At 37.7% G+C, this 27806-nt stretch overlaps 1 pseudogene; it reads right to left on the reverse strand.

Annotated features, from left to right (window-relative positions):
• Nucleotides 1-1011: 1011 nt before the first annotated feature.
• The window catches only part of LOC131900081 (FMR1-interacting protein NUFIP2-like), a 129602-nt pseudogene continuing 102807 nt past the window's right edge, over nt 1012-27806 (reverse strand).

Below are 27806 nucleotides of genomic sequence, written 5' to 3' on the forward strand. Positions count from 1 at the left end.
CTTTCCGCAAGAGCTCTACTTCCTGTGTATCTGTCTTTTTATAGACTTTGTGTTCTGCCTTCTCATTGGTTGTAAACCCAATCACATGACCTCCTGGTCACTGCCCATCTATACAGACCTCCAGGTCTTCTATGGTTGGTATTGAGATTAAAGGTGTGTGTCTCCATGCTGGTGGTATCCTTGAACACACAGAGATCTGCCTGTCATTTGATCGGGATTAAAGGCGTGTGCTACCAATGCCAGACTTCTGCTTTGGCTTGCTATTAGCTCTGATACCCAGGCAACTGTATTTATCAACATACAAATAAAATCACATTTCAGTACAAATAAAATATCACCATAATGTACCCACCAACTATTCCAGGATCTTCAATGCCCTCCCCCTGTCCTGACACCCCCCAAAAAAAGGAATGGAAGGAACTATTTCCCCAATACCCCACAGAGGCTGCACAACTCCTGACAAGACATGCAAATCATTGGATTGAAAAAAAAAGCATCCCTGCAAACTTCAAGGCATTTATCCAGCATTCTCGCAGGGCTCAAAATAACTAAAAGATCAAGGGCAGAGTAGGGGGAAATGTTGCATCATTCTGGGTTCCCCATGATTAGTGTATCACTTTAGTCACAGAACAAGATACAGATATCTAGTAAGTGGATTTGCCTTTCCAGTGGGTCATTTGTTTCCCAAGTCAATGACAGCAGGAACTTTAGGACCACACTTCTTAAGTATGTATTCATTAATCACTTGCATTCACACTTAAAAACAAAAACTAGCAAAATACAAGAAAAACACTACCCAGTACTGGAGATTAAATAACCATGTGTAGTCTCTTGAAATAAATTTGATTCCTTAAGAAGTCTAATTACTTTCAGTTGCATTTTAAAAAATAACTATATATGTGTGTGTGTGTGTGTGTGTGTGTGTGTGTGTGTGTGTGTACTATCCTGTGATTCTACTTATGGTTCCTCTGCTGCATTGATCTAGGAGCATAAAAGCCTTGTGTCCCCCATGAACGGTGGCTCTAATGGTGCAGAAAGGTTACAAATAGGCAGTCTGGTCCTTCATTGATCTGGACTATTCATGGCTTCATTGTAAGTGATTATCCTTTTGGAATCTTGCTTCTGCAAATTCCATATAGATTGCATTTCTTTAGTATGATATACAATAGCAGCACTCAGGTCAAAAGAACCTAGCTATCATTCCTTTCTAGGCCTCTCTGGTATCTCTGTTCTTTGGCAGAGCCTAATAAAGTGCTTGTGGGAGAGGCCAGAAGATTTTGATTTTCTATTTCTAGTCCTTTGAGAGAAACACTAAAGCATCTTGACTACTGGTGTCTGCTTTCTGCAGGTCACCTATATGACTGGCTTCCAAGGATAAGGCTCTACTCTCAGTAGTCCCTGGTTTTAGAATGTTACCCAGAACTTGAGGACTAGTCTGTTTTTCCAGCTCATAAGCCTTGGGAAACACAAGATGCTCAGTTCCTGAGGGAATTATTTCAGCACCCTGTGAAACCAAAGTGGCAGGATATTCTCCTTGAATTGTCACTTCCATCACTTTATGATCTGATGACTTTCAATAAAAGTCTCTGGGCCAGCACTGGGCTCATTTATAAATGATAAACCCCATTGATTCTGGAAGATACCCCCCAGGTTTCACAGATCTACTTGTGCAGTGCTTAACAGCACCATTTGCATATCTGAAGGGTAGATAAAAAAGCTAGACTTAATTTGTTCAATAGCTGCTGAAGTCAGAACTCATGTCCTGAAGAACTGAATCAGTCCCAGTAGAGATGGGTGTTAAAATATTAGCAGCAGTAGTTAGCAATAGCTGAGCCCCTGATGGATACACATTTCCATCAGTTTCTGCTAAAATAGGCCCATTAGAAAAGTTGGCAGAAGTAACAGATTTCAGAGCTGACATGGGGACCTGGGATAATCGGCTTCAAGGTTGGGTCTGAGTTTCCCCAGTAGATAATGAAGAGGATGAAGATGAGGATGGTGACACAGAAGAGTTCTATACAGTTTTGTTGAGGTTTTCCTTAACTTTGCTTGCATAACTTATTTTAGGAACTATTTTAGCACTGCTATTGTCCACTGGAAAAACTGGGGTGGTTTAAACAAGGTCCAGGAGTCCTCTTTGGAGGCAGCAGCTGAGGCATCCTTTAGGCCGATCCTCAAACTTTTTGCTGTTCAAACCAGGTTTAACATCTGAGCTTTTACGAAGTATGTCACCTACAGCAGGTTTTTCACAACTTGTTCCTCCAGGTCCAGTTTCATACTTCTAAACAGGCTTCGAACTATCTGCTCGAGTTCCCTTTTGTTCACTATAGTCAGGCTTTAAACTTTCAAGTCCCTGTTTTAATGCTGACACACTAGTCTCTTACATTATTTTGTCCTGCATTAAATTAAGGTTTTCACAATGCCTAGAATTCCTCTTTTTAGGAGTGGTATATCCACTCTCAGATCCACTACCATTATTATCTGCTCCTTTCCCCATATAGCCATCAGTGATATAGCCTGAATTATTTGTTATAAGGCCACTTGGGACTGCTACAGTGTCAGTCTTATCTACAGCCTGGTTCTCTCCAGATTTATTTTCATAAGACATCCCATTCTTTTTGTCCATACTGTTTTTCTGAATAAAATTCTTGGTTTTAATTCCTGCTTTTCCAAAGGTGCTGGTCTTCACAGTCTGCTTCAGGTTAGTGTTTACAACTTGCTGGTTGCCATTGAGGACCCTAGAAATAGAGTTAGTAGCTTCATCAGTACTGAGGCTCTTTAAAGATATCTCTCTTTCTCCAGCATTACCATTTACTTCACCATAGCCTCCAATCCTAGCACTGAGAAGGCAGACGCAGGGCAATCTGTGAGTTTGAAGCCAGACTATTCTGCATAATGAATTCCAGGCTAGTCAGAACTACATATTAAGACTCTGTCTCAAATATTTTTCCCCTCATAGAAAGAGTCTAACTATGAAACAAAAGAGACAAGTCCATTATGTGGTATTTTTCCTATAAAATTTTCTTTAAACAAATGCAGAAAGCTGCTGGGCAGTGATGGTGCACACTTTAAATCCCAGCAATCAAGAGGCAGAGGCAGTGGCAGGCTCTCTGAGTTCTAGACCAGCCTGGTCTACAAAGTGAGTTCCAGGCCAGAGCTGCAGAGAAACCCTGTCTCAAAAAATGAACATAAAGCAGAAAGTTGAGCCAGGCATAGTGGTGTATCCCTGCAATCCTGTCTTAAAAAATAAGGGCAGGGGAGACTCAAATCTAGTTTTACCCTCATGAAACTCTGGACCAAAGATAAGAACTACCTCACCATTTATTAGCTCAATAGGTTAAGCAGTATTTGTACCTTCTGGCTCACTGGTCCTAATTTTTTTGTATTTCAACTAAAGGTAGGCAATTTTTTTTTTGTTTTTGTTTTTGTTTTGTTTTGTTTTGTTTTTCGAGACAGGGTTTCTCTGTGTAGCTTTGCGCCTTTCCTGGAACTCACTTGGTAGCCCAGGCTGGCCTCGAACTCACAGAGATCCGCCTGGCTCTGCCTCCCGAGTGCTGGGATTAAAGGCGTGCACCACCACCGCCCGGCCTAAGGTAGGCAATATTAAACGCAAAAATAAAGTTGATGTTCAAACCAAGTTGAACCAAAGCAGTCTTGTAAATAAAGCAGAACAATTCTACTTAAGAGTACTAGTGACTCAGACACCAGGAATCACTCATGGGAAAAAGAGCTCAGGTAGGAATGGTGGCCCACACTAACTCCAGCTACAGAATTACAACACATTATAAGGGCTGAGTCTGTAGCTGAGTGGTAGACAATTCCTGCCTAGTACACACGGTCCTAGGTTCAATCCTCATTTTATAAAATAATATAATGACAAAAGAAAAGGGCCTAAGTGAAAGCCTTTTGAGGTGGAGTCCTGAGCGAACCTGGCGAGATTCCTGTGGCAGAGAAACTTGTGGCCCGGGAGCTTGGTTCCTGCTGGGTACCCTACCCGGCCTCAGGCACCGCCTCTACCCAAAATGAATCCCCTTGCCCCTGGAAGGCCCGCGGAATGCCGCCGCCACCGCCCGGGCCTCCTTCCCCCTCAAGCTCCTCTCCCACCTGGCCACCCGCGCATCCTGCTGCACCTGAGTCCACGGTGCAGGCCGCTCCCCTCCCCCACCCTGCCCCTCACCAGTTGGTGACAGGAATCGGCTTCCAACATGGCGGACAGAAAGCCGCCTAGTGAGGAGGAGAGAATATTCCAGCCTAGCTGGCTCTGAGAAGAGCAGGCCAGGGGCGCCGGCCTCCAGAGAAGTCTCGTGGGCGTACTGCAGGGTCCGGTGCCCAAAAGGGGTGTTTAGTGGTGGAAATGACCAGAGGGACAAAGGGGACCCAGCCAGCAAACCCCAAGGCCACAGGTGGGCTTAGGGTGGCAGGTGAGGGAGCCTACTTTCATACTTTTAAGCTTTAAAATTTCCCTAAGTTTCCATGAAATCTTTATTTTAAATTTAATTCACTCATTTATTTTATTTTGTTATTTCGTAACTTTCTACAAGAGTACTGCATCTCCATCTTTACTGCACTTTCCTTCCTGATTCAAACTCCTGTGTATCCCTACTCCCTTCCAAACTAAAGATCTCCTCTTTAGTTATTATTGTTACGTATATATGTAACTATACACACACACACACACACACACACACACACACACACACACACACATACACACGCACACGTACACAGTCACGATTGGACAATCCATGAAAAAGTTTGTCGCTAAAGAAAACGTATTCTCTCTCTATGAACAGCCATTAAGCACCTATGGCTTTTCTTATAGGGGTGAGGCCTTATCAAATTTACATTGGCCACATTGGTATATCACTCTGTATCAGTAAGCAGATCTTGTTCATATAACCATATGGTTGAGACTATATGGGTACAATTTGTCTTCCATGCCTAGAGGATAGTATATACCAGCAAGCTTTCTGGTCCTCTGGCTCTTACAGTTTTTTCACCCACTCTTTGATTTCTCTGAGCCTTGGGTGTAGTGTTGCATTGTAGATGTATCAGTTGGGGATTGGGTACAACGTGATCACTTAATCTCTGTATTTGACCAGTTACAGATCTTTATAATAGTGTCCACCTATTGCAAGAAGACATTTCTTTTACAAGGAATGGGAACTTCACATATCTGTGGGTATGAGGGTAAGCATTTAGAATACAATTAGACATTATATTAATTTATGAAAGTGGCAGTAGTATATTCTTCTCTAGGGTCTGTGGTCAGTCAAGCTGTGAATAGCTAGGCTTCCATAACCATGCATGAATACCCTTATGCTGAGCAGTCCTTAAGTATAATTAGATACCTGTTGGTTACCCCTAAGATAGAATTGTCACTATTTCACCAATGTGGCTACCTTGTCAGTTGTTATTGTTGTGCTTCATAAGCTTTATAGCTGGGTAGGAATATTGATTTCTTTCCTTCCTTGGTCAGCTTGCATAATACCTTCAGATATTTTGACAGTCATTCCTCAAGGAGGAGGCTTCCAGGAAGGTTCCAGCTAAAATACTGCAAGTCCTGTGTCTGAAGTCATATCTTCAGCAACCAGGTCTTATTTCTGAATCCTGGAAGGCAACAAAGGGCAATGGAAAAAGTCCATATTGTATTGGGTCTCTCTTATTCCTCAACCAAAAACTCGAAGAAAGGTTTCTCATGGCTGCTAATGGGAATTCTGTGAGATAATCTATGGTCCTTGGTACTAAAGTCACCTCATATGGCATAACTCCACTTAAAATTTATATTTTCATGAATACATAGATGTATACATGTATGTACACATTTAATAATATAATATGAAATATAATAAATATGTATTTTTAAACTAATATATTTCCCTACGGCTTTTGTTGTTGTTGTTGTTTTTGAGACAGGGTTTCTCTGTGTAGCTTTGGAGCCTGTCCTGGAACTTGATCTGTAGACCAGGCTGGACTCGAACTCACAGAGATCCACTGGCCTCTGCCTTCTGAGTGCTGGGATTAAAAGCATGCACCACCACCACCCACCTTCCCTATGGCTTTTAAAAACATCCTTAGTATTATTTATCTCTTCTACTTCCCACCACCCCAGGTAAAGTTGCCTACCCATTTTTCCCATTAGCTACTTCATAACACCTCTAGAGAAGGGGATATCTGAATATAGAGTCTAAAAAAAATACTTTTCAGTGTCAGATTAAAATCCCTTGTCTGATGCTTTCTGTGTCAGAACCAGTGGCCTCCAGCACCAAATCCTGTGCAATTTTCCATTAATGAACTCCTACAATCCTTATAGTAAATGTTCTTGGCTTACTTATTCAAAATGTGTTCAGTGTATCTCCTGTCTATGGTCTAATCTGTCCTTATATAAGCTCCCTGAAAGCAGACATTGTTACTCTTTGTTTTAAATATACCAAGTTAAGCACAGCTTCCAAGCTTAAGCAATTTGCCTCTGGTCTCACAAAAATAAAGTTTCCTGAAGGCTTCTAGTTCATCATAATGTCTCAGTTCCTGTATTTTTATTTACGTTCTAAAACACACAAAAGATGTGAGAGGACAAAGTCTAAGATTAGGCACTATAAACAGGAAGAAAAAAACAAATGTCACTAAGAAGGATATAAACAGGTGAAAAATGCTTCCAAAACTACTAATAAAACAAGTTTGTTACAGTTCTGTGTATCATCTATTTCCATTTTTAAAGCGGGCAGGAATTGATTCTCTAAAGGAGGTTGTATAGTTAAATCTTTCACTTTTTGTTCTGTCATGAATCTCTTTTGCTGCCTACAGACTTATAAATGAACTATAAAGGGTTGAGAAGAACTTTTTTTTTGTCCTAAAGAAGTGAGCAAGTCCAAACCAGGCAAAATTAGTTCCGAGAAATTTGTCACTTTCTGGTTCTAATTAAAAGATAAAAACTAAACTATAAGAAAGCCCCTTTCTGAAAACAAAGTCACATTACTTTGTTTCTTCTGCATATCTAAAAGGAACATGGCAAACAACAGTGTATTATTGAAGTATTTCTAGTATCAGCAACATGTGGAAGTCTTCAATGAACAAATCTCTTCTAATCCCATATTAAATATGCAAAATCAGGTTATCACAGGTTCTGACAAAAACCTTCAGTATGATAAGGATCCTTAAATTAATATGCAGTTCACTTATCAGTCAATGGCAGCTTTGGGAGGGACATTGACTAGCTTAATCATTTCCCAAGGTAACACAAGTCATCTAAAATATAGTAGAGAATTCAGATGTCCAGAAAAGATAACAAATATAGGGTCATTTGTTAATTGCTTTCTAACTTAAAGTGACAGTGAAAGCAAGGACAATAAGGTACTCTTAAATTTCCTGTGATATACTGTTTTTCACACTGTTTAAGCTAATGGAACCAAGTAAAATATGTCACTTAGAAGGAAATTTAAGAATTTAGAGTTAAATTACCAGTCATTTCATTGTGTTCACTTGTACATGCGAAGTATATAGGTTTTGCCATATGATTTCTAAAAGTATTTTCTTAAATATTTGGCAGCAACCATTGTCAAAGTTAGGTTTTTTTTTTTTAGTAAATTATATCAGTTTTGTCCATAAACGATGAATGCATGAGTTTCTATGTTTTATGGACTTGAATTCTGTTTGCATCTTCAGCCAGTGTAAGTTAGCACAATCTTCCAATGTTATGCTTAAACTGTCTTTCGCCTGACCTGTGACATCTGGGAATGAGAATATAAAGGCAAGGTGTCACACATAGCATGAATACTATGATTCTCTCTCCTTCCTAGTCAATATGGCATGGTGGTCAAGATTTTACCTGCTAGAATCTAAATAAAGATTTAATTCTTCTATTCATTAGTGGATATGCAACACACACTAGATTAATTCATGTTCATTAATCATTAAAGCTAAGACTATTACCAATTTATATTTATAGCCACTGTGTATGAATTGATTTTTTTAGAAGCAGACCTAAGGTTTTATCAAAGGTATTTTAATATGAACTTTAAGCATGGGGATTAAGAGAAATAGGCACTAACAAAGACATTCCACAGTGTGAGTGTGTGCTTCTCTAAGATAGTTGCATGTTAATTAGCTTTTCATACTTTCAGTAAATAAAATCTACATGCCTTTCAGTAGATTCCTTGGAAAATTAAAACCTATTTTTTTGCTGTTTGATGATAATTAAGAATCATACTCTAAGTCAGCAATCCAGGTGTCTTCATTTATACTGCATGGATAAACTATACAGGTTATAGGATATGTAAACAAATAAAAGTTTCTCCATTATAAATGTGTTAGATATCCTAACTACACTGTTATTTAAAATGCTGATAAATATGGTTCCTTGTTGAATATATTAACTATGAAACTTGCCTTTGTTTTTGTGTCTGAGATATTTACCAAAGATTTTTATGTTGAAGGCTTGGTCCACAATGAAGAATTGCTGACTTAGAGTATGATTCTTAAAGAATTTGGAAACGGAACTTTTGGGAAGTGATTGGATAACGTAGACTCTGAGTTCCATAGGTTCACTATGTTATAAAGTGATGGGCCATTGGAAGGTGAAGGAAACTTAGAAGGTGTCACATAGGTGAAGGGAGGGTGTCCTGTAGGTATAGCCTCTTCTTGTTTTTGTGTCCTGGACTATATGAAATAACCAGGTTTGTTTCAGTATACTTTTCCTGCCATGATGCTATGCCCACCAGAGATTCAGAAACTCGACCAGTTGAGCATGGAATGAAGCCTGCAAACTGAATAAAAATCTACCCTTTCTTGTTATGTCACAGATATTGTGAGAGGGAGAGAAATCTTAATATTAGACTCATAAATATACATATTGGTCTTGGGTGTTACTCTGAGAAATACAGGAATATATATTCATTCATTTAGTCACATGCTAGAATTCCATCCTACAAACAAAAAAAATTCCAAGTTTCAAATATTCGATAAGTTATAGGTTTAGAAGCTACTTGAAAATTTACCTTATCTGTTGGTAAAATTGGCAATTATTCATATATTTAGTAGTATGGGCTGATTTTCTATAATCTTTGTCTATATGATAATATATAGTATTAACAGTAAAGTCCAATACTGAACTCTTAATAGGACCAACCAGATACTTGGTAGCTAACTGATGATTCCAGCCTTCTACATGCCATACAGCAGTGTATATGGTCTTTAGTAAGAATAGTACAAATTCTTGCTCTATCCAATCCTTTAACTTCTAATGCAGTTTAGTATGCTCAATAGATCTTCAACCAATCCAAGAATATGGACAGTAAATTTGAAGGAAGAAATAAAATTTGTCATGATTATTATTGAGCCTGGAGTGGTTGTGCAGATATATTTCTGAGTGTTTAGAAGCCCAGTAAAATAATCTTGGATGGGGACAAGAGTAATGGCAATCTAGAAGCCAGAACAAAGACCAACAGATTTATTTCTGATAATTAGTTTTCTGGTTTAGAACTTAGAGCAGCCAAGAAGGACCAGTACATTTTGAAGGAAATCTTTTTTATCTGGACAAGTTTTTGGAAGAAACCAAACAGGATGGTGACCCTAAAACATTCTCATAGAGCAGGTGCTGTAAAGGGCCTTGGGCACACAGGCAAAAAGAAAATGAAGCAATAGAACATTCACTGAGGTAAATAGTGATCTTAAAGTTCTTAAAGGTGCAAAATACTTCAGAACATCAACAACATTTATACATTACAAGATAGTTGTTTTTTATTTTTTTCTTCTTTTCATTTTTCTTTATTAAGAAATTTTTTACTCACTCTACATACCACCCACACATTCCCCCCTCCTCCCTTTTCCCACCCTCCAGCCCTCCCTCCCAAGCCACCCCACATCCCCACATCCCCCAAATCAAGGCCCCCATGGGGAGTCAGCAGAGTCAGGCACACTGAGCCTAGGCAGGTCCAAGCCCCTCTCTGTTGTACCAAGAGTGCACAAGTAGTCGTACCACAGGCACTGGGTCCCAAAAGCCTGCCCATGCACCAGGGATGGATCCCGATCCTCCTGCCGGGGTGCCCCCCAAACAGTTCAAGCCAAACAGCCATCTTCCACATCCAGAGGGCCTAGCCCAGTCCCATGGGTGCTCCACGGTCACTAGTCTACAGCTCATGGGCTTCCACTACTGTGGCCAGTCATCTCTACACATCTTCCCATCATGATCCCAACGTCCCCCACCTGCAGAATCCCTCCTCTCTCTCATCGATTTGATTCCCAGAGCTCAGCCTGGCGCCTGGCTGTGGATCTCTGCATCTACCTCCATCAGTCACTGGACAAAAGCTCTATGATAACGGTTAGGGTATTCACTAGACTGGTCACCAGAGTAGACCAGTCCAGGCACCCTCTGGACCACTGCCAGCACTCCAAGGTGGAGTCGTCCTTGTGGATTCCTGAGAGCTTCCCTGGTACCCTGCTTCTTCCTATTCCCATGATGTCCTCATCTATCATGGTATTTCCCTCCCTGCCCTCTCACTCTGTCCCTATTCCAGCTCAATCCTTCCATTTCCCTATGTTCTCATGCCCCACTCCTCACCCTCTGGCACCCCCCACTCCCAGTCTGCTCATGTAATTCTCCTCCACTTCTCCTTCAATGGACCATCCATGTGTCCCTCCTAGAATCTTTCCCTGCTAGCTAGCCTCTATAGAGCTGTGGTTTGCAATCTGGCCATCCCTTCCCTCACATCTATTATCCACTCATGAGTGAGTACATACTATGTTTGTCCTTCTGAGTCTGGGTTACCTCACTCAGGATGGTATTTTCTAGTTCCATCCATTTGCCTGCAAATTTCATGATATCATTGTTTCTTACTGCTGAGTATTACTCCATTGTGTATATGTGCCACATTTTCTTTATCCATTCTTCCATTGAGGGGCATCTAGGTTGTTTCCAGGTTCTTGCTATTATGAATAATGCTGATATGAACATAGTTGAACATTTGTCCTTGTGGTAAGATTAAGCATTCCTTGGGTATATGATCATGAGTGGTATAGTTGGGTCTTGAAGACGACTTATTTTTACTTTTTTGAGAACCTGCCATACTGATTTCCAGAGTGGCTGTACAAGTTTGCATTCCCACCAATAGTGGAGGAGTGTTCCCCTTGCTCAACATCCTCTCCAATATAAGCTGTCTTCAGTGTCTTTGATCTTAGCCATTCTGACAGGTGTAAGATGGTATCTCAGAGTTATTTTGATTTGCATTTCCTTGATGACTAAGGATGTTGAGCAATTCCTTAAATATCTTTCAGCCATTTGAGATTCTTCTATTGAGAATTCTCTGTTAAGCTCTGTAGCCCATTTTTTAATTGGATTTTTCAGTATTTTGAAGTCTAGCTTTATGAGTTCTTTATATATTTTGGAGATCATCCCTTTGTCAGATGTGGGGTTGGTTGGTGAAGATCATTTCCCATTCTGTAGGCTGTCATTTTGTCTTATTGACTGTGTCCTTTGCTCTACAAAAGCTTCTCAGTCTCAGGAGGTCCCATTTATTAATTGTTGCTCTCAGTGTTTGTGCTGCTGATGTTATATTTAGGACGTGGTCTACTGTGCCAGTGCATTCAAGACTAATTCCTACTTTCTCTTCTATCAAGTTCAGTGTAACTGGATTTATGTTGAGGTCTTTGATCCACTTGGACATGAGTTTTGTGCATACCCCTCAAATACACCTGAATTTTAGTTGTCTCTATCCATATTCCCTCCCAAAACCCCCTTTCCTCCCCACTTGATTTTCCTGTTCCAGCCTGCCCCCATACATCCATCATTATCTATTATATATTTTGTTTCTAATAATATCAATTTGTTCCCTCTAGTTTCTTACTCAATATCTTACCTTTGTGGTTCCATGGATTGTGGCTTGGTTATCATTGACTTAACTAAAATCTACATATAAGCAAATTCATACTGTATTTGTCTTTCTGGGTCTGAGATACCTCACTCAAGATAATTTTTCTAGATCTTTCCATTTGCCTTAAAACATCTTGATGGTATTTTATTTTTTTTAGTACTTAAGTAATCATATTGCATTGTGTAAATGTACATTTTCTTCATTCAACATTCTGTTAGGGAACATCTAGATTCTTCCCAATTTCTGGCTCTTGTGAAGTGAACAATGTGGTGGTTTAAAATAAAATGGCCCCCATAAGATCATAGGGAATGCCACTATTAGAAAGTGTGTCATTGTTGGAAGAATTGTGTCACTTGGGGCATGCTTTCAGGTCTCATGAACCTCAAGCTAGGCTTAGTGACTCATTCACTTCCTGCTGCCTGCAGATCCATCTGTAGAGCTCTTAGCATCACACAAGTGCCATGTCTGCCTACATTCTGCCATTTATCCTGCCATGATGATGATGGACTAAACCTCTTAACTATAAACCAATGAAATCTTTTCCTTTATAAAAAATTGTCATGGTGTCTCTTCACAAAAATAAAACTCTAAGACAAACATCAATGAACATGGTTCAGCACCTGGTGTATATGTCCAAGAGTGGTAAAGCTGACCTTAAGGTAGACCTATTACCATGTTCTGGAGGAACTATTACACTGATTTCCATAGTGGCTACTTGAGTTTGCAATCCCATCATCAATATATGAGTGTTTCTCTTGTTCCACATCCTCACCACTGTGAGATGATACTTGTTTTGTTGATCTTAGCCAATCTGACAGGTATAAGATGTAACCTCAAAATAGCTTTTTTTTTTTAAATTTGGAAATCCCTGATTGGTAATGATGTTGAATATTTGTTTCATAGCCATTTGACTTTCCTCTATTGAGAATGCTGTTTAGATCTGCATACCATATTTTAATTGGGTTATTTGCTTTCATATTATCTTCTTGAGTTATTTATATATTTTTGATATTAGCCCCCTATTGTATATGTAGTTATTAAATATCTCTTCCCATTCTGTAGGACACTGCTTTGTGCAAATGTTGGGTGTCCTTTGCCTTGCTGGAACTTCTCAGTTTCATGAACTCCCATTTTTTAAATTTTTGATCTTACTTCCTGTGCTAACATAGTTCTGTTCAGAAAGTGTTTTCCTGTGTCAGTGAGTCAAAGGCTATTCCCTACTTTCTCTTCTATTAGGTTCAGTGTATCTGATTTCATGTTGATATCTATGATCCATTTGGAGTTGAATTTTGTGCTACAAAGCCACTCAGTTTGACCAGGAAAATTTGTTCAAGATACTGTCTTATTTCAAGTGTGCATTTCTAGCCTCTTTTTAAAACACCAGATGCTCATGCATGTGTGGATTTATGTCTGGGTCTTCAATTCTATTCCATTGTTCCATGTTTCTGTTTTTGTGCTAATACCTTCTCGTTGTTTATTTTTACCTTTTGTTTCAGAATTCTATACACATATCCAATATATCATAGTTGCATTCACCCCTACCTACTTACTCCCCATGATATCCCCAGGCACTTCCAACAAAAGAATGACAATAATAAATCAACGATATTTTACATATATAGCTATTTTAAAAACTGACCAAAAAACATGAAGAACATGCATCAATAATTTTGATAGTAGCCAGTTAAGTATTACGTAAACATCCTTAAAATGAAATCATTAATTGTGTCACTAGAATGTTCTAAAGCAATAAATTCTGAAAATTTAAGTGGTGGCAAATAAAAACCAATAGTTGGAGGCCTCCTGTTACATTATTTAAATCTAGATGAAGCTGTGGTAATTGAATAAATCTGGTAGTCAAAGGACTGACAAACATTTTTTAGTGGGACAGAATTAAATGCTAAGAAACAAACTCATACATAAACATTCTTACAAGAATAAAGGCAATTCAGACTAAAATTAATACAAAAATGTTGTAAAAGTTAGATATATACCAACGTATAAAAGCCTTCATCTAGGAGTGAAATATTCACCATTCACATTGTCATGGTATATTATTATTACATATTTTGTGGTTGGTATTCAAGTGAGCAGCTATGCTACCATTCTTACATCTAATCTTCAGAGAGGAGCAATAATAGATTTCAAGTATATTGATGACCTTCTCACAAGTCTATTAAAGTATTAGTAAAGGGCATTCTAAACCCTCCCATTTAAGAAGATTAAGTTTTTCACAGTAAATTTACTCAAATATTCTAATTTCCCTGAGCCTTTGAATTCACTTTTCTTTTTTCTTTTTTTTTTTTTTCGAGACAGGGTTTCTCTGTGTAGCTTTGTGCCTTTTCCTGGAACTCACTTGGTAGCCCAGGCTGGCCTCGAGCTCACAGAGATCCGCCTGGCTCTGCCTCCCAAGTGCTGGGATTAAAGGCGTGCGCCACCACTGCCCGGCTTGAATTCACTTTTCAACACTGAACCAAGGGATAGAAGATACTTTCTCCTCCTTAATCACAGTATGCCATATTTTGACACATGTTTCAGCCAACCAATTAAACTACTAGCATCTTAAAAAATAAGATCTATGCACTGCAACATTAAAACCAGATTTTCTGCTGTAGGGGGTTATTTAGATAAACTGAACCTTATCTAGTACTATGTTACTTCCACCACTATGCAACATACTTACATGCATTTGCAAAAATGTTCTCCATTTTCTTAATTGTGCTGTGTTTTAAGTACTGGATAAATACGTTTCCATGATGTCAGAATTTATTGTATAACAATGCATCTATATGCTACTAGTTTCAATAACTACAAATTACCAAGTATTCTGCTTTTCTTGACAGCTTGTGAGGCATTCATATTTTTCTAATCTTAATAAGTAATATTAAATCTCAAATCACACATTACACATTACACAAAATAGTATGTAAATATTTTTGATATGTATATATTTTTGTTACAGTATAACTACAAAAGTATAAAGAGGAAAATGCTAAGGTGTTTCAAAGAAGCCTGAAAGGCCACAGCTGTGAAAATAAAGATGCAAGTGCCACTGTGTTGATAAAATAATCTAAAGTAATCCAAAGAAGAAGGTGGAAACTCTTTACTGCTGACTTCTACCCTTAAAATCACTCTGGACAGTTAAAGCTGAGCTTTGATAGAAGTAAGGCAAAGTAAAAGGCACAGTCAGGTCGAATATGCTTATGTATGGTCACAAAATCTCTTGTTCTTCACAGGGAGTAAGTATCACATGCATTTATCTTGCAAAGATCTTTTTAAAATATTCACAGAACGGGTTTTCAGTGCTCCCCCATTCTATCAGGAGAATCTTTAGCAACTTTATATTAAATTGAATTGGAAAGCCAACTCCAGATCCCACTGAGACCATTACAAAAATTCACCGTTTTTTTGTCAACAACCACTGATGGTACCACAATCTGAATTATACAGGTGATCTCTAAAAGTACAGAATATATAAAGTGCTTGTACATATATGTATGAATATATCTCTCTGAATAAAGCAAATGGAGATGTAAGAGAACCAGTTTCATGATAGGAGCTGATTAGTACAACAATGACTACATGCCTACTGGAAATGTTTATTACTCTGAAACTGCTCAATTCATGTAGCTGCTACCCTCAGCAGTCCAAATGTGGTGCTGACATCCTAGAATATACATTTAGAGTCCCATATCTTCAGGCTACTACGGAAGGATGAAGAGGCTGATAACTACCAGGGAATGATGCCAGCTATAGCAACAGGGATACATGCACTCCCTTGCAAGTGCCAAAGGCAGAGGAGCAGGAAAGAAGCACTGAATTTTCATTAAACCTCTTTATATATCTACCACAACTGGAAGTTGTTGCCCTCTACTCTGGGGCTGAGGGGAGACTTTTCTTCTATCAGCTGTTTCTTTCTGAAAATGTCCTCATATACCTTCTCAGAGGCATGCCTTTGATTTTATTGTAAATTGAACATAATCTAGAATAAGCAATCACATTTACAGAGAAACAATTAACACTCATTAGCAAGGGAGAGTATGGAATTGTTCACCTTGCTAGAACAGTTTATCTTTATTTTAGCTGTTAAACAATTGCATGAATTTAGGATTCAAATAACTATGAACCATAATGGTGAATTTTACTCAATATTGATTATTCTTCAATAAATACGTATAAAAATATTAGAAAACACTAGAAATCGTAAAAGTCTTCCGTCATGTAATTAGTGCTGTTCTCTCAAGTATGAAACACTAGTAAGGCATTTTTGTAAGAAAGGAGGGTATTTACTAAGAATATAAAAACATTTAGTTTCTTTGTAAAACAGAAATTTCAGCAGCAGTTTGTTTAATGTATTATTTTCAGATATAAAACAAAAAGTATGCCTATAATCTGAAAGGTAGCAATATATTAAAGAATTGTGTTGGCAGATCTTATCATTAAGGGTAAGTGTAGCTAGAGTTTCCCTGCCTGCCCCACAGTCAGGGCAAATCTCTTTCACCTGCCAGTCCCACAGCCTCTCAGACCCGACCAAGTAAACACAGAGACTTATGTTGCTTTCAAACTGTATGGCCGTGGCAGGCTTCTTGCTAACTGTTCTTATAGCTTAAATTAATCCATTTCCTTTCATCTATACCTTGCCACATGGCTCGTGGCTTACCGGCATCTTCACAAGCTGTTTCTCATCATGGCGGCTGGCAGTGTCTCTCTCACCCAGCTTTCCACTTCCCAGCTTTATTCTCCTCCTTGCCCCGCCTATACTTCCTGCCTAGCCAATGGCCAATCAGTGTTTTATTGATTAATTAGCAACACATTTGCCATATATCCCACAGCACTTCCCCCCTTTTTTTTTTTCAAAAAGGAAGGTTTTTAACCTTAACAAAGTAAAATTACATATAATTTGGGAATTTGGGCATAGCTTCTCTTACTACTTCCTGCTGGAAGGGGGCGCTGTATCTTATGGGGAAACAAAGAAAATTTTAGAATTATGGAATAGTCCATGAAGCTGTATTGTCTGAGCCAGATGCCTTCAAACCATTCTGGATGTTGGATCATCTGGGCCATGGTGTCATCGGAGACCTTCAGGGGGTCTTGGCTGGTCAAACCTCATGTATCTTAATCTTGAACAAATCCATAGCCTCTGGCTTTCTGTGGGAACAAAAGCAGAGTCTCCTTTCCAAAGTAACATATCCTTATATCCAAATTTTGAAGTCAAGATATCTTTAAAATATGCATATTGGTTTAACTCAACAGCTTTTACAATCAAATGTTTTTCTGCAGTTAAAAATCCCAAAGACAACACGATCCAGATTCTCTGTGTAATATCCATTTTTACGTGGCTTATTTTTTATACTACCTTTACTGTCTCTTTAAAGACTTTATTTTTTAAAACTATGTATTTGTTTCTATAATTCTATATATCACCTTTTTTGTCTCTTTCAAGCCTACGTATCTTTTACACACATTGTAAACTATTACATCTGAATCTGTCTTATTGTGAATCTCTTGCCTTAAACTGCAGCAGCTGTGGCTGCTGGCTCCGCCCACCTCAGCTTCTCAACATGGCTACGTTTACCGCCAGCTCTGGGAGCTATCGTGGGTCTATGCTTTTAGCCAAGCAGCGGGTAGCCCAGAAACCTCTTTTTTTTTTGTTTTGTGCTAGCAAAGTCTAAATCCACCATGCAGCTTAATGTGCCACTTGCAGAGGCCTGATTCCTGCCATACTGCAGGTTGAGCACGCACGCCAGGAACCCACCAGTAGCTGAAACCAGCAGCTGCCGCTCATTTGAGAGAGACAATTAGGAAGCTGTTTTTAGCTCCGTTTTAGAATCTTTTTTTTCAGTTTTTAGGTGGAAACTCTTGCCCCACGTTGGGCGCCATTTGTAGCTAGAGTTTCCCTGCCTGCCCCACAGTCAGGGCAAATCTCTTTCACCTGCCAGTCCCACAGCCTCTCAGACCCGACCAAGTAAACACAGAGACTTATGTTGCTTTCAAACTGTATGGCCGTGGCAGGCTTCTTGCTAACTGTTCTTATAGCTTAAATTAATCCATTTCCTTTCATCTATACCTTGCCACATGGCTCGTGGCTTACCGGCATCTTCACAAGCTGTTTCTCATCATGGCGGCTGGCAGTGTCTCTCTCACCCAGCTTTCCACTTCCCAGCTTTATTCTCCTCCTTGCCCCGCCTATACTTCCTGCCTAGCCAACGGCCAATCAGTGTTTTATTGATTAATTAGCAACACATTTGCCATATATCCCACAGCAGGTAAGATTCCATAAACTTATGAAAAAAGGCAGGCAGAACATGCCATCCTTTTCCTTGGAATTTTGAGAAGATTGTTTTATTTGGAAAAGCAATCCCTTGGCCTCACTGAGTTATTTTTTGCTTGGTTCTTATGAACTACAGAGTGTACATTTTATTATTTTAGCAAGCCATGACTGGGGAGTCTTTGCCCTGGAGGAGATGGGAATGGGGGGTGGGCTGGGGGGGAGGGGAGGGGGGCGGGAGGGGGGAGAACAAAGGAATCCATGGTTGATATGTAGAATTAAATTATATTGTAAAATAAAATAAAATAATATTAAAAAAAAAGAATAAGTCAATATGAGGCCGGGCGGTGGTGGCGCACGCCTTTAATCCCAGCACTCGGGGAGGCAGAGGCAGGCAGATCTCTGTGAGTTCGAGGCCAGCCTGGTCTCCAAAGTGAGTTCCAGGAAAGGCACAAAGCTACACAGAGAAACCCTGTCTTGAAAACAAACAAACAAACAAACAAAAAGAATAAGTCAATATGATCAATCCTCATTTAATCTCATTTTCTGCCATTTCAATTTTATTACCCTTTTCCTTCTCTAAAATTAAGATTTCTCTTGATTCACTTGAAAAGAATACAAAGAGATATAGTAGCAAACAACTTTTAAAGGTGGAATAGTTGTAAGAGCCAGAAGGTTGGGAGGACCAGAACAAAATTATATTCTGGCCATGACAGGACCACTACACTCATGAACTGAGAAAATTGTGGTTATTGCCATAAGAGCTGCACGAGGTAAACCATTCAAAATTTTAGCACGGAGGGGGGGAAAACCACAAAGCCTTACCTCTATCTCTGGAAATGTAGACAGTCAATGTCTGTTGGAAAAGGAGAGTCAGTTTTCTTCAGGGATATGGTTAATAGTACATTGCCCATGCTTCAGTGGATGCCCCTATACCTGTACACATGTAGCACTAATCGAACTCAGTGGCTTCTTAAAAAGTACAAGAATTTGGAAGGGGTTTTGAAGTATGAGATGGGAGGAATTAGAAGGGAAGACATTTGAGGTAGATATCACCAAGATACACTATATACATGTAGTAAATCCTTAAAGAATAAGTCTTAAACTAATTTTAAGAAAAAGAGAAAATTTATACACATGTTTGGAAGGTGAGAGGAAATAAATCGTATTTTGTTGGAGAATTTCCAAATAATTTTCTGGGAGGAAATAATTTATATTAATATTTTGTGACTGTTTCTAGTTCAGTACTTTATACATATAAACATTTGAGAAATAGAAATTGAGATGTACTTCTAATCCAAAATGAAACATGAAAATAAACCTGACAGTTTTGACTTACAGACCTCATAAATTATATTTTTATTGTTATCCTACACTTTATCCTCATCACAGTAATTATAGCCATGCAAAAATCTGTTTGGTAAATACATTTTGTTCATTTTTTAAAATTTTATTTCTTCATATCAACAGTTCTCTAAGACAATGAAATCTCTACTTCTACCCAAGTACAGCATATTTTAGTGACTGTTACCAAACTTTTATTCCTATTTATTCTTATAAAATGTTGCTTCTGCATGGAAACATTGATTTCCAGATCAAAGAAGCAGCCAACTTTCTTCCACATTTAAATAAGCACTCTATTTAAAATAATAGATGAATTACTGTGTTTTTATAAATAATCTTCTATAAGGGGTGTCTTTCATGTTAACATACACCATCTATATAGTGCTGAAATATTTGCTCAATGGAAGACCAAATCATGAAAACTGGTGAAACTGGGGCTATTTATAAAGTGGAAATAAGTTCCCTTAAGAGTAATGAAAAGAGATCTGAGAAATTATGAACACAAAGGAATAAACATATGAAAGATGATTTTGAAGCATACACTTTCAAAATGATTAGTGCCAAGTGTTTTCATTAAGAAACTGTTGGCGTTGAAAGGTGAAACTGAGGCTATGGAGAGTCAGCATGATCTTGAATGCTTTGACAAACTCAAATTTTTTAACTTAGTTTGAAAAGAAACAACAGAACATATCATAGTTTTGAGGTAGGTATATTGTTGCACAATATTTTTTTGCCTAAATTGAAACTGAATCAATTATATCTGTGAACATATCAAAGTTGTCATACTGTTCCTTGACTGGTATTTCACAATTCATGTCATGCATGAATGATACAGGATAGGAAGAAGCCATGGAATTTGTCACTGCTTGCCCCTCGTACCAAATGCAATTAATGTTATTTGTGCCCTTAACTGACTATCATAACTTTTAGGTATAATTGCATTATACAATGTAAAGCCGCTGCTTTGCAGACCTGATTTTTCAGAGTTGTAACTAGAACTTTCACCTTCATTACATGTAGAAAGTCTCTGTGAAATTCCTTCATTTAATGAGATTTATTCTGAGATATTTCATACCTTTTTACATAGAAGAGTGTTTTATAAAGAAAGTTGCAAGCAATGCACTAGAGAGGTGGAAAGAATAAGCTTTTCAAGAAAATAGTGCTGAAATAACAAATCCATGAATAAAATAGTGAACTTCTGTCTCATTTTCACACCTTATACACAATAAAACTCAAAATGAATTCTATACTCAAAATATGACCCAGTGTAAAAAGCCTGTGAGCTGTAGTGCAAGAATTCTTAGACTTAATACTGAAAATATGATCCTTAAAAGTTAATCAAAACTAGTTTAATTAAGATTAAAATGTGCTCTTCTCTGTCAGGCTGAAATTCATAGCTACTATATAGGGCAATGTATTTGAAAACTATGTATGTTACAAATAATGTGTATACAAAATGTTCTCAAAACTCAACAGTGAAAATACTTGCCTAATCAGAAAATGGACAAAAGATATGAAGACTTTTCACTGAAGAGGATGCAGAAATAGCAAATAAACACATCTAGAGATATTGAATATTATTCAATTAGGAAAATAAAAGTAATAGCCATGATGAAACAGCATTATGCCACTGTCACAATGGCAAAATTAAAAAAAAAGAAAAAACAAAGGTACCACATACAGGAAGGATGCAGAGAAATTGATAAAATTACTAATGGGAACAGACTAGCAGTTTCTTAAATGAGTAACTCCCATGTGAACCCATAATTGCACTCCAAGGCATTTCCCCCACATAAATTGACTTATTTATCCCACATAAATTGACTTATGTTCACATAAATACGTTTACACCATGTTTACAGAAAACAGTTTTATTAGCTATAGAAACGGACTTGAAGCAACCCATGTGCATTTCAACAGGTATTATTAGGGCAATATTTTCAAGTTCTTTTTGAGATTCTCCCAATCTTTAATAACTTGAGCGATCATAAGAAATCACATAAACACAGAAAATTATTACAGAATAGTTAGTGAGTACTAATGTTTACTAAATGTTTATTGCAACCGTATTGGTGCCTACCATTTTTTTTTATTATTTGCTGAAAGCCTCAAACCATTTCTTGACCTTGAGAAGAGAGAAAAAAAGAGGTATATATATATATATGTATGTATGTATTTTTTTGCTATAGCAAAATACAGCAGAAACCAAGGGATTAAAGTGTGAGACATCAGGAAGTAAGTAGACTATTTTGGTGTTGATAGATTAGTGTTAGCAACAAAGCAGTCACTGAACAATGTGTACATAGTTTGAGGAACTTACAGATTGCTCAGACAATGGCAACTGACATCTTAAATCTTTAAAAAAACAACCAATTAGTGCCAATATGTTCACAGAAGCTCTGGCTAAGTAATGAAAAGACTTATTTTCTGACTTTTGATTGTGTATGTGTTGGTGAGTCAGCCTCCCAAGAATTAGGCCTGATAAAGAAACTCATTTAAAATGCTGAAAAGTTTGTTTGGTTATCTCTTAATTTGTTGAAAGCAATAAACAATGTGGTGCTAATAAAAAAGCTGGCTTTAAAAGTATCAGCCAATGCACATATGCTATATTTAATTATGGACTTTCTCACTTAGAACTTAGAGGTGGCTGGGAATACCTTCATTAAATCAATGTCCATAGAGGGTCTTGGAGGATTGGCATACCTTATAAAACTGAGCAGGTGACAGAACATCTTAGGAGAAGGGTGCTTCATGTTGTAGACATCAATGTTGACGATTTCATTGATAAATTGTATAAATTTTAGCCCTTCTTTAAGGCATTTACTTCTACTTTACAAATCACAAAAAAGTATTAAATATATGTAACTCCAGTATTAGAGGTGATATTTTGTTGTGATTTATGTCTGTATGTATATCCTGTAATTAAATATTACCTATATCCATCAGGTTTATTTGGGACAAGTTTAAAATAGAAATTGAGTTGACTTAGATTTTGTTAAGATGGTATTTTCTTAGAAAAGCCACATAGATCATGTATTCCAAATTTATTAGTTTAGGTTAGCTTCTGTCCTTGTCTCATATTCAGGCCAAGTTGCACAGCGTAAAGCATCCTTCATGACTATCTGGACAAATATCTGAAAAAATAAGTAACTGTTACTAGAAGACACAGAAACAGACAGACATCTGAATTAACAGATGCCTATCACACTTGCTTGGAAGAGAGTTTCTGTGAAACAGTCTGTTCAGTGGATGAATCTTCTGCCTAACATTCCCTCCCACAGTCATTTTATTTTTTCTTCCCCACTTCATTTGATCCTTCCTTTTTTTTTTGGTTTTTGGACAAGTTCTCCTTGAATAATCCAGACAGGTTTATAACTTCAAATCCTTCTGATTTATGACCCTAAGTGCTGGAATTAAAGTTATGGGCCACCATGTTATTCTTTTTAAAATTATTTCTTTTTAGTGTTTGAGATTACAATATAATTACATAATCCCTTTACTTCCTCCAGACTCTTCTATATACTCACCCTTTCTCTTTCAAATTCATGTCCTCCTTTTTCATTAATTGTTGCTGCATGCATATAAGTATATTTATATACGTATTCCTAAATATAGCCTGTTTAGTCTGTATAATATGACCTTCATGTGTGCTTTCAGGGTAACCTCTTGGTAATGGATAACCAATTGGTGTGCCTTCTCCCATTGAAGACAATTTCTCTCACTTTCAACATTCTTTATTTACCTGTAGTTCTTTTTTATACAGTTTACGCCATGTGGACTTTTCCCTGTCAACTTAGGCAGGTCTATTGGTGCCATCCTTGTTCAGCTCATTCTTTGGACAGTCATGCTGATAATACTTTATGAGTGTAGCTTCTGACATTACTAGGAGACACAATTGCACAGGAAACTCCCTGATCTTCTGTATCTTACAATCTTTCTGCCCTTTCCTTCAGCAATGTTACCTGATCCTTAGGTATAGGAGTATTTTTATAGATGTATACCTTAAGACTGGGATCCACAACTCTGTATTTTGATTTATTGTTGGTATTCTGTAGCGGCCTATATTTGTGACAAAGAGAAGTTTCCTTGATGATAAATGAAGGCTATAATTATCTGTGGGTATAAGAATAAATGTTTAGGTTGTTGTTAGGGATTATGCTGGTTTACTAAAGTATTGGTTGTAGGTCCTCTTCCAATATTCATGACTTCATTAGCCCTGGGTAGTTATCTAGGTTTCGAGTACCAGGCATTGTTTTCCTCTTGTTGAGCATGTCTTTTTTTGGCAATTATGCTTTATTATTATTTTTTTATTAATTTTACATACCCAACACAGTTTCCCCTCCCTTCTCTCCAGTTCCCTCCCAGAATCTCCTTTTAATTTCTCATCCACTCTTCAGAAAGTGTAAAGCTTCCCATGGGAGTCAACAAAGCATGGCATGTCAATTTCAAGCAGGACCAAGTTTCTCTCCCCTGTACCAAGGCTAAGCAAGGCATCCCACCACAAGGAATAGTTTCCAAAAATCCATCTCACGTACCAGGGACAAGTCCTGGACCCACTGCTAGGAGCCCCTCAAACAGAACAAGATACACAACTGTCACCCACATGCAGCAGGCCTATGTTGGTCCCATGCAGGCTCCCTAGCTTCTAGTCTAGAGTATTTGAGCTCCCATGAGCTTCAGTCTGCTGTCTTTGTGGGGTTCCCCATCAAGATCTTTACCCATCTTGCTCATATAATCAGTAGGATCCCGTTTTCAGGTTCCTCATGGCTTTACCTAACTGGTCTGCATAGAGAGGATGATTGGACCATGGGCCTGAGTTCAGGTGTCTGAGATGGTCTGCACTTGGCTGTGCTGGGGGGAGGTCTTTTGCTCTACCCCCTTGGTGTTTCAATCTACCTCAAGATCCAGAAATACCACTCTTGGGCATATACCCAAAGGATGCTGAATCATACCACATCTGAAGATTGAAGCTAGGCATCTCCAACGACAGAGAACATGCAATGTTTGTTTTTCTGGGTTTGGGTTACCTCATCCAATATTGTATTTCCTTGTTCAATCTACTTACCTGCAAAGCTCATATTTTCAGGTTTCTTTACAACAGAATAGTATTCCATACTGTACATGTAGAACATTTTCATTATCCATTCATTGGATGAATGACATTTAGGTTGTTCTTATTTCCTAGATATTGTGAATAGAGTAGCAGTGAATGTGAGTGAGCAAGTGTTTGTAGAATAGGATACTGAGTCCTTTGGACATACAAAGGGAGTGATATACCTAGGTTATATGGTAGATTTACTTTTAGCTTTTTGATTATTTTTCACACTGATTTCCACAATAGATGCACCAATTTATAGTAGTACCAACAGTTAATGAAGCTTGCTCTCTACTGTTGGCATCCCCTCTATCATGAGCTGTAGTTTATTTTGTTGGTCTTTATCTTTCTGACTTCAGTAAAACAGAACCTCAAAGATGTTTTGATTTGCATTTCCCTAACTGGTACAGACAATAAAAATTTTTGAGCTACTTCCTAGGCATTTTTCTTCTTTTGAAAACTCAGTTCAGGTCTCAGGGCCACTTTTTGAATAGCTCACATTTGACTCTTTGCTTCTTTAGTTCTTTATATTTCCTAGATATTAATCCTCTCTCAGATAAATAGCTGCCAAAGTTTCTCAGAAAAGAATTATTTGGGCTTCCTCTTGACCTTATTGATTATTTCTGTAGCAGTGCCAAAAGTGTCTTAGTTTTATGAATTCCCATTTGTCAATTGTTGGCCTTAATTCTTGGGAAAATGGAGTTCCATTTCAGAAAGTTCTTTTCCTCACCTATATCATGTATAGTACTGCTGATTTTTTTCTAGCAGTTTTGGTCTTTTGAAGAACTGAAGTCACAAGACTTCTTTTCTTGTTTTCTTGGGGTTTTCTCACAAGCACTCAGAAATCTCATATGTCTCCACTTCTATACCATATTCCAATATCTCCTCCTCTATTTTTAATAGTAGGATATCTAGAGTAGTTCTAATTTCAGAAATTGTAGATAAATCTAATTGTCATTTGATATATGAGTATCTTATAAGCAAACAAATTATAAACATAATAATATCAGAAGAATGAAAGCATTTGTGCAACAATGTGCCACCAAGAACAGACATCCAAACTATATACAGTATTATTAATTTATTATATTTATGAGAAATATCTATGGAATATCTTGAATAGAAATACATATAATTAGTAGTTCTGGTATCTTATAGAGTATAATCCCAAATTTGCCTTTAATGGGAATACAATTGTTATTATGTTCTATTGCAAATGGGAAGACATTCAAATCCCACAGAAAAATTAAAACCAATCCTTTCACTTGATGAATGAATGAGTCTATTGGAGTCCCAAGGTCCAGTCCTAAACAGAGAGTTGTTATTAAAATAACTTCTCTCCTGGTGCCTAGGGCCTTAATTTGTTCCCAAGTGGCCTATTTGATTTCTGATGGTATTGTTGATATCTCTTTTTTGCCCTTTAGCTGGATGTTTGCTATCTTTCTGGTGACTTCCACTGTCTGCTTGCCCTCCAACTGTCCTTGATGGACCTGGCCTAAGGCCAGAGGAGCCAAAGAGGAATCCATGATGTTTCAGTGGATCCATCTGCAATGACAAATTCAAATTCTTTTCCTAATTTTCTCTGAAGCAATAAAAATAGGGCAAGTTAATGTCTTAGCTTGCTTATTTCCTTCTGCAGTAAAACCAGGGAGGTTAGAGTATGCACAAGTATGAGTCTATTCCTGGAAATAGTCCTACAACATAAGCAGAATCTTAAATAATATTTATGAGTTTATGTATTAACTGTAATAGATGAATCAAAACATCTAGTTTCACCTGCTATGATGAGAAGAAATATTAATAGGTTTAATATCTTGACAATGAATCCCCTCTCTACCATTAAATAAGCCATCAATAAAATACATTTCTACCTGTGGAATGGGAGAAGATTAGGCAAGTTTTGTGATCACAAATTCAATTCATATGAGAAAATCATGTAGTTTACCAGCTAGATAATGATCTCCAATCCTTCCACAGTCATCTGCAAATGAAATTGAAACTCAGTGGAGTTCTGTAATTCTCTTAAAAACTGCATGTTAGTTAAGGGTAAGATAATACAGAAAATATCAAACCCATATAATTGTTGACGTCAGGTCCTCCCCTGATTGCTAAACAAATGCCTTTTTTCTCTGCCATGCTCTAAGCCTGGCAAGATTGTAAACTTAGCATTTTCATAGGCTCTCAAAATCCTCATTAGGAAGAGGAGATGATTCATGAATAGATTTGTTTTCAAATTCTTCTCTCCAAGCTTCAGGGTCATTTTCAGACAACGGAGGATAAGTGTTTTAAAGAGGCTCCAGTAAGGCAGCTGAAGGAACTATCACCAACGTAAATAGTGCTGTTGTGATTTTGTTTGCAAAGGGAAAAACCTCCCTCTTTGCCTCTTTTATCAGTTTTAAGGTCTTATTGTCCAGTTTATTCAAGGAATTAGCCATCTTTTCTTTATGATTAATACTCTTATTACTTCTCTTAAGAATTTTAATAACAGTTTGAATCAATGTCCAAGTGACACAAAATTAAACAAGGACCCTTTCCCCTTGTTTATATGTGTTTTCAATATTCTTTCAGATCCTGTAGCATCCTTCCTCATGTAAAGTTCATTCTTCTGGAAAGCAGGGATTGTAATCACAAACAACTCGCAAGCAATCAATAGTTGTGATTTTAATACTTTTGCTCCTCTCTTCTTTAAGAATTGATGCACACGCTCAAAATAAGGCAAAGCCTTCTTTCCTTGTGGTCTCCACTCTTTTATCTTAAAGCCAACTTTAGATTGATGAATCAGGGTGTCACTTGTTTACCATTTTAGTTGACAAAGTGAACCTGGGAGAGTAAGACCTAAAAATAAGTCAGACCAAAGACTTATGCAATAGACAACTTTTCTCAGAGCATCAGGCAGTCTATACACTGAGGGATAATAAGAGTCACATGAGTAAAGTTTACAATCACAAGGACAAGCCACATATGTCAAAAACATGTTTTCCATACAGGCATATGAATAACAACAGCTGAAGTCAACTTGCTCCTATCTGCTACACCTGGAAGGAACACAAAAAATTCCAAGAATAACTCCGTGTTTTGAAGAAACTGAGGTCCTGGAGTTTTCTCACAAGCATTCAAAATTCTCTTCACATGGCTCCATTCTTGCACTGTGTTCTGACACCTCCTTAGTAAGATATATAGTACTTTGGTTATGTGCCCAAGAATGGTATAGCTGGATTATGTGGAAGACTTTTTT

Source organism: Peromyscus eremicus, chromosome X, assembly GCF_949786415.1.
Source record: "Peromyscus eremicus chromosome X, PerEre_H2_v1, whole genome shotgun sequence".
Taxonomy (NCBI): domain Eukaryota; kingdom Metazoa; phylum Chordata; class Mammalia; order Rodentia; family Cricetidae; genus Peromyscus; species Peromyscus eremicus.